This window comes from Lissotriton helveticus, chromosome 4_1, assembly GCF_964261635.1.
Source record: "Lissotriton helveticus chromosome 4_1, aLisHel1.1, whole genome shotgun sequence".
Classification (NCBI taxonomy): domain Eukaryota; kingdom Metazoa; phylum Chordata; class Amphibia; order Caudata; family Salamandridae; genus Lissotriton; species Lissotriton helveticus.
In genome coordinates, this window is record NC_136063.1 from 1,904,216,759 (window position 1) to 1,904,229,991 (window position 13,233).

A 13,233-nucleotide genomic window follows, 5' to 3' on the forward strand; every position below is an offset into this window, starting at 1 on the left:
ACAGCCTGTGTTCCATAAAGGAGATGTATCACTAAACTAGCCAAAGAGCCTAATCTACCCTAATTAAGGAACCCATGAAAAGTTCTTTCTAGAAAAGAGCAAGATTTTCAGAGCATAACTAAAGTCTTGAACTTCCCATAAAGAGTAGTTCTGGAAATTCAGCTGAGTTCCCTGTAACTGCAGAAGCAGCCGTTGAAAAATCAGGGATAGGCGAATGATTGTTGCAGTAGCATTGATCAAGGAGAATCAGGACGAAGGAAAGTAAAGTCATGTCAGTAACGAGGGGCAAGGTTGAAGATTTCATCACAGAGCGACTCTCCAATGCTAGAGTCATAAGGGGTCTCTCTCCTCTCTAACTAGGAACACTCAAATATAGTATGAATCACACAATAATGTATCAAATGTTAGTAGGTGTATGATGCTCTCATCCAATGAAAGGTGCTCATCTGATGGTGTCATTAACATCTGTTGCTTCTCCTTCCGATTCCCACGGTAAGCATTTGCGCTAGTACATAGTGTTGCGAATTTTAAAACATGGAGGAAAGTTCGCATTGGAACCCTGTTATCTAAAGTATTAGCTGCTTTCAATGTCCCGTTATGAATACGAAGGCCTAGTCAAATGCAATAGGAAAAATGTATTGACGATGTCCTGGTTAAGCATACATAAAATATATTTAAATTCTTATTCATTCTAACAGTCTATTCATTATGAATCCTCAGCAAAGTTCAATGTTAAAGCAGGATGATCTAATATGGCGTGATGAAGCAAAAGAACATAGGGGCTAATTTACAAGCCCTTTGCGCCGCTGGTACTTCACTTTTTATCACATAAAAAGTGACGCACCGAAAGTGCAATTGGCTTGTAAATAAGCCACATAATCCTTTATATCAGCACCTTCTTTAGCAGGTTGCTGATGCTTGGCAAATTCTAAATACATGTCTATTTAGCTGTGAGCAACAGTTAAAAGAAAATATGGCTTGGGCTTAGTTACAGAAACACATTGACAATGATAGCTACTGCATTTTTTTCTTCACATTTTTCCTGGACGTTTAAAGCAAGCACATTTTCCCTATATGTGATTTACTCATGTATTCTTTTTAGCAGAGTTAAAATACAGTCTAAGGGTCGTTTTACTTGTTTAAAGAAGGCACAGATTTCCTATGTGTTATTTTTCTATGTGAACGCATTTCTGCAAGATTTAAACGCATTCTAAAGTGCAATTCTAATATGGTGCGGAAGTCGGAATATGCTTTTAAAATGTATTTCTTACAGATCTTAGATGCATACCGCTTCATAAGCGACTGTATCTGCTGGACCTACGGAAGCTACGCCCCTGCACTTCACATCTGCTCAGCAGGGCTAGGGAGTTTAGTTATGGGCACCTTAAGGGAGGGAGTCAGCCAGACTCAGCATGGGTTCTATCAGACTTGAAGCACAAGAGAACAGCTTTTCTATAAACCATATTTGTAGCATATTTACCGAAAATCCATGTACACTCATGCATTGGAATTTTAAGAACTACTACAATGGTGCAATTTCTTCCTTAAACCAGTTCAGGAAAGTATAAGGTTTACTCCTAAGTATGCTTTTATAGTGGTGAAAGGCCACAGTACCCTATCCAGTGATCTAGTACTTTTTATCTTTTCATTTTGGAGGCCTGCCTACTCCATATTTAGCATGTCTCACTTACATTATACACATAGACTTTGTTGGCTCCAAGGCACTACTTATAGATGACACAGCTAATGTAAAAGGTAGGCATTTGAACATGTCACAAATGGTGTACTTAGACATGTGCTTGTTGCAGCTTCTAGCTGCAGCAGTTCGGGCCTGCAATGGTTGCCCTGAAGCCAAGCTCTTAACACCTTCAATGCTAACATTTATTGAATCCCATTATACATGACGAGTTCACCTTGTCATTAGCAAGTAATTTATGTAACTGGTATAAGGGCACACTAAAGCTCACATGTTGGGTCTGACTTTTATAACACTTATGCTTTTTGCATCATATTGCTGCAGGGTCACAGAAGAATCAGGTACGAGAAGTTGAATGAACCCCTTTTACCATGTTTTAAGGGGCAGAGCACGTGTTGGGAGATGCCCTTTAGTGCTTAGACTCTAATACCTCACCTGACCCGTAAGGACAAAAATGAGGCAACCACGCAAAAAGATGCACTTTTCTTTATGCATGATAACTAGTACTGTTCTTGCTTCAGTCCCCTAATGCTATTTAGTGATTGGACGTAACTCAATTATGGACTTGTCTCAATTGATCTAATTTACATGTGCTATATGCAAGGCACCACAATCTCTCTTACTTTATGAGTCAATTTTGTTTTTCTTTACAACATTCAGCGCGCACAAGGAAGTAGTTAGGAAATCAAGTGCTGCTTATGTCGAGGGGGCCGAATGTAACTGACATGCACAAAGTGCATATTTATGTTTTCATTGTCGGGATAGGTTTAGGTGTCGGGCAAGACAAAATCAGCTTTTATGCTGCACCATGGGCAATATTAAAAACAGTCTTATTCGTCTTAATATCAACACAATCAATGTCATTACTATGAGAACATTTATGTTGGTTTAAATGAATACACATCTAGTAGAAACCAGTCAGAGAGCCCTGCTCTTGTATAAGAAAAATATACAAGTCATGTACAGAAACAATAAAAACTACTACAATTGACAAAGACATATATGCTAAAAGAAAAAGAAAAAAAGAATGATGTTTCTATGCACATTCCGAAAGAATGCTTTGCTCAAGAATCATTTATTTCCTTCTTTTACAAGTTTTTTATTTTTCAGAGTCACTTTCCATTACCACTAATTTCGTGACATTAATAGTTTATCAACAAAATTATTTCAAGGTCCTCATCTAGAATCTGAACAATTATATTTTTCTGGGTGCTGACATCAACGTTTGCTGTTAGATGGATAACGCTTTCACTTTAATGATCTCTTCTGATGGCTCTTATCTTTAAAACAAACTAAATGTAGAAATCTAGACAATCCATTGCCCCATCGTGGATGATGCTGGATTGGAGGATTCTATTAAATCATTGTACCACCTTCTTGCCATAATGCAATTGAATCTGTAGCAATGCTTTTAAGTTACCTGTTCAAATTGCATGCCCCTAAAAATGTATTTACATCATGTCATTAGGTCCCATTCTGCAGTGGCGGAATGCCCGGTGTCGCTCAGCAGGTCGTTTGGACTAGATGCTGTGGAGTGTGCACACTGTCAGAATTTGATGGTCAGCCAGACCCATTACTCTCATTGGCACTACCCTATTAGACGGCCTTTCTCTCGTCCATCTCCTCCTGTTGAACTCCTCCTCTAGAAGTGGTGTGTATGCATGCCCAGTATGTGCCTTCCATTTTGTTCTACATTACCATTTTCTTAGCCTCCAGTTTTATGGACATCATGGTGGTTTTTGTAGCAACGGGATTTTCCCATTTTGGATCCAAGGGAAGGTGTCCTAGTACATAAGTCCTAAGTCTCAGTTGTACCTGTTTCATCTTGGTTCCACTAGCTTTGGGCCAGATGTCTTGACGGAATTGGTCCTGCCATAGTTTTTTCGGTTGTCTTTCCGCGCGCCAGCTTGGCGGTCTGCCTGCTTGATTTAGATGTTGGTTGGTCAGTGGAGGGAAGACCGGCGCAATCCTGCTGCCTCTGCCAGTAATCATTTCCCCGTCTATGGCATCCTAGCCAGAAGAGGCTGGCGGTGGGACTCCAGACAAGATTCCCACCGAGCTGATTACGATGTGCCTTCCTGCTGAGGGAACTGTGACAGGAATCCCTCCAACTTCGAGCCGGCAGAATTGAAGGAAAAGAGTTACAAAGTTACCTTTTTCCTGCTTTAACCTTCCAATTCCATCTTCTATGCCATCGTCCAGGTTCCTCCTTTGCTGCTCCGACATCACCACTACGCCAAACAACTCTATCGTCAACGAGATCAAATGTAAGGTACATGGACTTTGTGAGTGGCATGCAATATGTAAGACAAAGGGACATAACACATAGCCTACATATGTATGCAAAAATGACACTTATTTTGACTTAAAAATAAGGTGTACTTACCAGTCTCCATACGCCCATGAACCTCACTCCGCCAGCACAACAGGAACATCTAAATCGGCTCGGGCCATCCTGCCGGCCTGGCTGCGGTAGAGTACTGGTAGCCAGCAGAGAAGACAAAGGCAGCCTTCTGTCTACAGCCACAACATCTAAATATGGAGCGCTGACCAGCGTCAGCTCGACAAAGTATTTGGGGCCGCCACCGGTGCGGGCGGCAGTGATGCTGAGATCTCAGGCCCTTTGTCTGTGTGATGTACCAATGCCCTTTCTTTGCTATTTGCACGTCTTCTGGCAGGGCAGAGGCAATCCACTGGTGCTTTTTTCGTTAGCATCTGCGCCCTCTCTACTATGTCTAAATTCGGGGGGGGGGGGGAAGGGGGGGGATTTGCACTGACACCTGTTACATTTGTGCCCATCTTTCACACCCGCACCACACTCAAAATTAAGGTGAATGTGATTTTGCCAACTAACATTTGGTAGTGAAGCAAATCCTAAATTCTACAGCTAAAGGTTCACAGAAGAAATTACTCTGTTAGTTGGTACTCCGATTTCATACAGTGAAAACATGACTTCGGCATTAAAACGCTCTTGATTACATTGGTTCCCGGCCATATATTTCACAGGCAGAGTATGCATGAAGCACCAGCTGGTGGTGGTAGCTGGCTCATGTTATTCTCCAGAAGTATCGTACAAGAACATGCCTGCCAACTCAAGTTGAGTTTTGTGGTCCTGCACTGACACCTAGTGGCTGCCATGCAGTGTTGCAACAGCTGAATTAAACCGATAAAGAAATCCAAGGCTCGATTTATTTTCTTCATATTGGAATTAGTAATAGCAATTGCGAATGCACAGCATAGTTTGCTTCGACATTCCTCTGCTCTGGGACACACCAGTATAGTATAAGCCCACTGTTACAATAAGAGATGTACTTAACAGTGGTTGCCTGATTAGTACGCCGTGGACAGGTCGCTTCGTTCCCTTTTAATGGGCGGACATTCACTTCCCATAATTAAGAGGCAGATTTATAAAGGTTTTTTGTTCGTAAATGTAAAAAAGTGGAGTTTGCAATCAAAATTGGCATATGCTGATTCACAGGTTTTGGGATTTTTTTTCCTGCTTAGTCCATTAATACAGGAAATTATTAGAAATGTATTTGTGGTTATATTATTTTTTAAACGCAGATATGCCCCTATTCATAAGAATACCGCGCACCCCTGCGTTTCCCCTAGCACTGGAGATAAAGAAGTTGCCTAGCGCCAGCGCAGGCACTCTGCCACTATGTAGCAAGGGTGCTTGAGCTGCGGTGGTGATTGTTTATGTGCAGGAAGGGATACCTTCCTGCACATAAACAATCATTAAAGGCGATTTGACCTTTCCATGTGTGCTGCATTCTGCAGTACACATGAAAAGAGCAAAATATAAGGAGAAATGAATAATTTCTCCTCGTATTGCCATTCTAAGACCAGGTATTCCCTAGCGTTAGTTTTTGGTGCTGCCTCAGCCTTGTAAATCTGAGGCAGCATAAAAAAGCAATGGGTATTGCGATTAATACGGCCCACTGCAACACCCATTGCATCAGAGGGCTGCAGCGGAAAGGTGCATATTTACAAGGTGGCGTTAAGCCACGTTAGGTATGTGAAATAGTGATATGCCATCGGAGCGTCAACAAAAGTGACGCTTTGGTGGAAAAAGGGGCATGTAAATATGCCCCCCCCGTTTCCAACATTACACATTATACAGCGCATCCCACGTAAATCTTACACAGTAGATATGTACCAGAAAGAATGACAGTGGTTATAACAGCATCCACCATCTTAACATGCTATAGAGCTATCTACAACAGAAAACATTAGACAGAACAACTCACTTGGATCCAGTGGGATCCATATACACCAATAAGTGGCTGCCATTGTGCTCAGCTGCACCTACTACTTTGTAAACTGTAATCATTGTAAGTCATACATATTTATTTTATTTTTATTTTATTTTATTTTATTTATTTTATTTTAGAGGTTTTATATAGCGCTGGCTGGACCCAGAGGTATCAGAGCGCTTTACAATTGCAATAGAAAGGTGTTTAAATACAGGTACAGTGTGTATAAGTACAGAAAGTTGATTAAAAAATAAGCAGTCCACATAGGATAAAGGTTAAACTAGATGAAAAAGTAAAAAACAATTGCTAAACACAATAAGATATACAATATAGAGGTCGCAGTTTGGTGGGAAGGTTCGATAAAATATACCTAGGAGCAGGAAGCACAAAAATGTGAAAGAAAAACTGAAGGTCATAAGGTGTAGTAAGAAACGGGAGGTAAAGGAGAGGCAAGGATGGGAGGGAATGTGATAAGATTGAAGGGGAAGGGAAGGAGAGGGGGGCAGGAGGGGGTTCACTAGCCGTAGGCGGAGCAGCTGGGTGGGGGGATGCAGAAGAAGGCGGTGCCACTCGGGAGGTAATTAGAAGCCCCCGTATTTATTAAGGAGAAGAAGTTTGAGTTCTTTTTTTAAGCTGGGGTAGGACGGGTTACAACGGAGGTCTGGTGGGAGGGCATTCCAAATAAGAGGGGCATTGCTGAAAAGGAGCGTGACTGAGTGGAATTCTTTTTCTGAAGGGGGGATAAGTAGGAGGGTGTTAGAGCTTCTCAGGGATCGCGTGCAGCCTGCTTTGGTCAATTTGATAGCAAGGTATGTCGGTGTGTTTTGGTGGAGGATTTTGTGCGTAATGCAGGCGGTTTTATAAGTGGATCTGCTTTCAATGGGGAGCCAGTTCAGGGTTTTGAGGGCGGGAGAGATGTGGTCAAATCGTTTGCCGTCTGTGATAAGCCTGGCTGCGAGGCTGAGCACTGATTTTAGAGGTGCCAGGTGTGTTTTGGGAATTCCGGTGAGGATGGCATTGCCGTAATCAATGCGCGATAGAACAAGAGATTGAACTGCTAGTTTAAAATCAACAATTGGGATGAAGGGCTTAATTCTCTTAAGGTTACGGAGGGTAAAGAGGGCTCCTTTGGCAGGGTTTTTGATGTGTACGTTGAGAGATAGGCGGTTGTCAAGGGAGATGCCCAAGGATTTGACTGAGGTGGCTAGGGACAAGGGGCAGTTGAGGGCATTAAGGTCTGTGATCCAATTTTGAATGGGGAGCTGGTTGTTTTTTGGGGAGAAAAGAATAATTTCAGTTTTTTAGGTTTAAGTTTGAGGTGGTTCAAGTGGAACCAGGCTTGAATTTTGATGAGGGTGTTGTTGAGGTGGAGGATGTCAGCATGGGTTTTTATCTTATGGTAGAGTTGAGTATCGTCAGCGTAAAGATGGTAGTTGATCCTGGCTTGTTTGAGAATGAGGGTGAGGGGTTCCATGAAGAGGTTAAAGAGAGAGGGAGAGAGTATGGATCCTTGCGGAACTCCTAGAGAAATGGGGGAGGGATTCGATAAGCAGTTTTGGATTTTAATTTGTTGAGCACGGTGTTGCAGGTATGAGACAAACCAATTATGAGTCATGCCATTAAGGCCGAATCGTTCTCTAAGGACTTTGAGTAGAACAGAATGGTTAACGGTATTGAACGCTGCGGAGAGATCGAGGAGGATCAATAGGCTAGATTCGCCATTGTCGAGGGAATGGTGAATGTCATCTACAATGTTAAGCATGGCGGTTTCAGTGCTGCAACCTTTCCTGAAGCCTGATTGGAGTGGGTCAAGTAAGTTAAAAAGTTCAATGTGTCTGTCAAGCTGAAGAAGGACACATTTTTCCAGGGCTTTCGAGAGAAGGGGTAGATTGGAAATAGGACGGAGGTTGTTGAGGTCATTAGGGTCGGCAGTAGGGTTTTTGAGAATGGGGGTGATTTGGCCCAGTTGTAGGGAGGTAGGGACATAGCCGGTGGCTAGGGAAGTGTTAATGATCGAGATCCAGGAAGGGGTAATGATGTGTTTGAGATTTTGGACAAGTTTAGAGGGGAAGGGGGTCTTTGGTGTGGGAGGAGGGTTTAAGTTTCGCAATGATGTCAAAGACATCTCTTTCAGTAACTGGCTGGAAATTATGCCAGGCGACGTTATTTTTAAGGAGAGTGTTAGGGGGATTGGAATCGTGGAGGGAGGAAGGAATGGAGGGGAACAGGAGATCAATGTTATGTAGGATCATGGAGGGAGCAGAGGGGGGGGTGGGAGGGATGCAGGTGAGTTAGGGGAGATGTCCAAAATGGAGGTAGGGGTCGGAGTCTGGAGGAAGGATTGTTCTATTCTAGCAATTTTTTCAGAGAGAAAAAGAGGGCTATTTCTTCGCATCTAGTGGTCAAGGCCAAAAGTATAGGAGGAGTGGATGAGGTTTAACTCTAACTGATACACAACTGCAGCACTAATATTACAGTATTTTGAACCTGATCAGAATTCACTCTGTGATGGAGTCCTGGAAACCAAGGTTGGACAGTAATTTGACTCAAGATTGCAAAGCCAGGCTAATGAGTACTGTACAAGTGCCACTAACAAAGCATAACATATATTGGGGCATATTTACAAACCCCTTGCGCCACCAGTACGTTAATTTTTGTGATGCTGGCGGAGCAGTGTGGTGCTTCATATTTACAAGGACACGTAAAGCCACCCTACATGGCTTTTCGGGTCCTTATAAATACGCCCCCTTTTCACGCAGCACATTGTGTGAAAGGTGCATTCCATGGGTGTTGCTGTGCATGTTCCCACGCAATACCCATGGATTCTGCCGCATTCCCACATTTACGTTTTGTAAACCCGGGAGTGGATCAGAATCCTACGGCTTCCCAGGGGAGGTGGAAGGAAGAACAACCAGGAGAAATAGTTTTATTTCTTCTAGTTTTTTCCTCTTTCTATGTGTACTGTATTCTGCAGCACACATAGAAAAAGGAAAACACCTCTTGTGATTATTTTTGTGCAGGAAGGTAACCCATCCTGCACAAAAACAATCATTCCCGCATGGGTGCCTGAGTTGGCAATTGTGTGCCAGCGCAGGAGAGAGCTCAGGGATATGTCATTTTGTTGTAAATATGATGCATCCTTTTGCTATAAAGTTAACACAGCGCAGCGCAGCTAAATGGCTTGCGGCACAGCACTGCGTTACTTCCTTGTAAAAATGGCTCATTATGTTTATAGAGGAGGTGTGGGCTAGCAGCTAGAGCTGCTACCATAGGCACCTGGGGATCCAGGTTCAAATTCCAGCCTTGGCGCTTGACTCAACATTGTATGATTCTGAGCAAATCACTTATTCGCCCTATGCCTACCAACATGAAATGTAATGATTGTGAAATGACTTTGTGAAATCCCCACATGATGAACACTATATTGTCAATCTTCTTCCAACACCCAGAAATAATTTACAGCGCTCTGTTGCTTCATAGCTAGAATTGTGCTATATAATTACCAGGACACATGCGCACCACACAACATAGGATAGAGTAACATGACATACCAACATAACTTAGCATAACATACTACATCATAACATGTTAATATAACAATCGTGGTCTCTCATGAGACTTCGTCTGGATTCCCTGCATGGTGCAGGCTGAAAGCCTTTGTATTAACCTTCTGAATACAGTAGGTTGATAATAGATAGGTTTAGTTATCGCAAATATCTCTCTAGTCAGCAGGCTGGGGCCTCCTGATTGTGTGCAGCACAGCAAACACAGCTTCCCAATAAAGACAAACACTTCCGGAAGTTAAAAGTACACAGATCAGTTTTTTTGTGGGCATAACACGCAATGGGGCTATTGTCAAAGGTCTGTCCTTGTGCTGAAGATTTTATACTCATAAGAAGGACAACCCTTTACCCCTTTCTCCTGCTCTTCGTTTCTACTTTGTGTCAAAGGTGCATTCCATGGGTGTTGCTGTGCATGTTCCCACGCAATACCCATGGATTCTGCCGCATTCCCACATTTACGTTTTGTACACAATGTATATAATATACTTAATAATTGTATGAAATCTGCCTTTTCTGCATTGTCACCCCAGATTTTACGCCTTTTGTGGGACCCTATTTTATTGCTGGTTTCAGACTGATGTCCAGTACCCAGTGTATTTGCTCTGACTCCTAAAACATTGAGAACTCGGCTAATCCCTGATTGGCATATTTATTGTTTCTATAAAGGCATAGTATAGGGTGTGGAAATACGCTAATGCCATGAAAAGTTAACTGACATCTGTGGATTGTAGCACTTATTGTGCCTTCTACTAGTGTGTGTTGGAAAACGAGGCAGCATCTGTGAGGCCTGCACAAATAACATGTCACATTTGTCCTTCACTGGGAACCAATCACCCTAGGGCAGCGCCTGACTCTCAGAGGGTAGCGTTGTGGAGCAGTCTAACGCTTACTCAAGGAGGTGGTGTGGGCTAGTAATCGCCATCTGCAGGTGCGCAAAAATAACACTCAATAATTGATTGTCAAGTCTCTACTTTGCTGTATAAAAGTAAGAGTGCATTTATCAAACACACACAGTACTCAATACTATGCATCAATTTACAAATATACATAAGCTGTTGGAATTCCTTTGTGACATTGCGTAACATCTCCACCCCTCCCGTATGGAGGGTGGGGACTATTACCACCACTCCCATGTATGCACATCATCTTGCCCCCAATGCAGTGAGTTCGACATAACCTTGAGCGAGGGCCCTGCGCACTGGCACCATCACAGTGGCGACTCCCCCCCCCCCCCCCCCATTACCTCAACAAGCATTTAAAATAGGTAACCCTGCCTTGGTGACACACAACCCTGACCGAGCATTTCCTACTGACCATAAAGTATGCACCTCTATATCTTAAGGGCCAGCAGTCTGGGTTTTTCACCTATGCGCAGCAGCAAGAATACATGTTTACGCACACTTTTTGAATGACAGTACTCAGCACATTTGGGTATCATTAGAATGCTTTGCAATTACAGCACCTAAAGGCATCAAAGATGAAATCACAGGATTACTGTCTATACAGCCAGACACCCTAGCAAGAATGTCTGACAAGATAACCCCACTTTGATTATGATATTGCCTTACACCAGTACTTCATATTACACATGTGTCCTTCAGTCATTTAAAATGAAATAACCATTAGCAAATGCATTTTGGTGCATTTACACTCTTCACCTCCAGGGAATGCCCTTCTCTGGACTTTCCACCACTCAGACCTTGATACACTTTTCACAACAGCTCTAGCTGTAGAACAAAGGTTCCAGCTCAAGAGGAGATGTTTATATGCTGGCTGAGCCCTTGAGGGGTTTATTCTTTTAAGTTCCTCAGACACTGAGAGTGGGACTTTTCATCTTCGTGCTGGGGGAGACTGCATTGCTCATGCAGCTCCCCCGGCACCTGTGCATTCATGTGGTGGTGACCTCATCCTCCTGGGGCCACCACAGGCAAAGAACACGTTGTGTTGACCCTGTAGGCCGGTCGTGGCCTGCAAGGCATTATGGGTAGGCTCGCATATGGAAGCAGCGGCTCTCCCGCTGTGCTGGGGAGGGCCGAGATCATCTTTATGGTGCTCCGTGCTGCCTCCTGGGCCTCAGTGGGGGGCCCTGTCCCATCTGGAACCCAGGTAAGAGGATGCAACATCGGGGAGCCCACCCCCAGCCGCTCTGTCAGTTGTTGGGGGGCCCGATCCCACCAGGGCCCCCGACACAGACTCCCTTGTTTCGGGGGTCTCAAACCCACCCGGGACCCCCGCACGTCACCTGTCCAGTGGGCCTACGGGGGAGGGTCTCGGACCCCTGGCCATCCTCGGGGGGGGGTGCGAGGGCGCTCCCCCCATCACGGTCACAGCGGGGCCTGGACCCCTCCTCCTCTTCCCGGGGAGCGCGACTTGGCATCGGTGGGGGCCAGGGTGGGATCTTGGTGCCCCGCTTGGGCAATGTTCGCTCCCCGACTTTGCTTCGGGGACCGGTGATGGGATCCCGGGCCCCTGGAACTCTTTGCGGGGGGCGCACGATGCCACTCCCCCCGTCTCCACCTTCGGCGGGGGCCAGGGTTGGCTCCTGGCACCCCTCTTGGGCAATTTTCACGGGGAGTGCAACGGCGCTCCCCCCTTCTCCTTGGGGCAGCCCCTGGAACTTGACCTACCCCGGGGGCATGATTGTGACCAGCGACAGAACCCCATGTGCTTCGTCTTCGGTCACAGGTGGGGTCAAAGATCACCTACCTTCTGGGGGGCATATCTCGGCCCCCCAAAGTCCGATTTGCGTCCTTTCGGTGTCCTCTCGCTCCTCTTGGTCAGCCCCAGCCACTGGAAACTCTCTCCTTTGCCCTTAAGGCCTGTGAGGGGGCCTTTTCTGCAGGGAGGGCTCTTCACTGGCTCCCTGCACCTGCCTTTTGCCTAGTTCTCCTCCTGGGCCCCTCTTCTCCCTGCGCAGGGGCCCCTGCTTCTGCACACCAATCCTGGGTGCTTCCTCTGGTGCTGTTAGGGGCCTGGGTGACAGACAGGGGTCTCTCCTTCCAACTGCCCATTGCCAGGCTCCAGCACCTTCCGCCTCAGCAGACCACGCCCCAGAGGGAGCTTCTCTTACTGTGCAAGCACTTTTTAAAAGTTGAGTAGGGGGCTGGCAGGAAGTCTCTGTTTGGCCTATCAAACAGCAACACATCACTTCCCTGCCCCTGCTTCCTCCTTCTTGTCCAGCCTCTGGGTTTGTTCAAACATGGCATCGTCCAGTGTCTCTGGCCACATTCTCCCCTTCCCCCAGTGCTGCCTTCACCTTGGTTCAGCTTGGTGCCTGGCACCCAGCGACAGCGGTTGATGGATTGGCTTGTAGCTCCACCTATCTCCCTTCCTTTGAGGGAAGATCTTCACTCAGGGAAGAAAGGGCATTCATCTAGAATACTTCTTTTCACCTCCACTACAATGGACTTTAGTGCATTTCTGGAATCTGTAGGCCTTCTGGAAGTCACTCTAGCCATGGGCCCCACATCCCCATAGGGGAATAATGGAGTGAAAACACAGTAAAACCCACTGACTTTCCGGGGCATGTTTTTTTCCAGTGTATAAAGCCTATTCCAGATCACCACCCAACTCTGCCTAAGTCCTGCCACACAATTCAATTTGTATCTGCTCCTGGACTGCTAGGAATCTCCCCTGCGCAGCCCATACACGTGTGCACATGCATGTACACATGTGTCTGCATGTAACCAGCCCGGTGCCCCATACTCCAGCTGCTGCA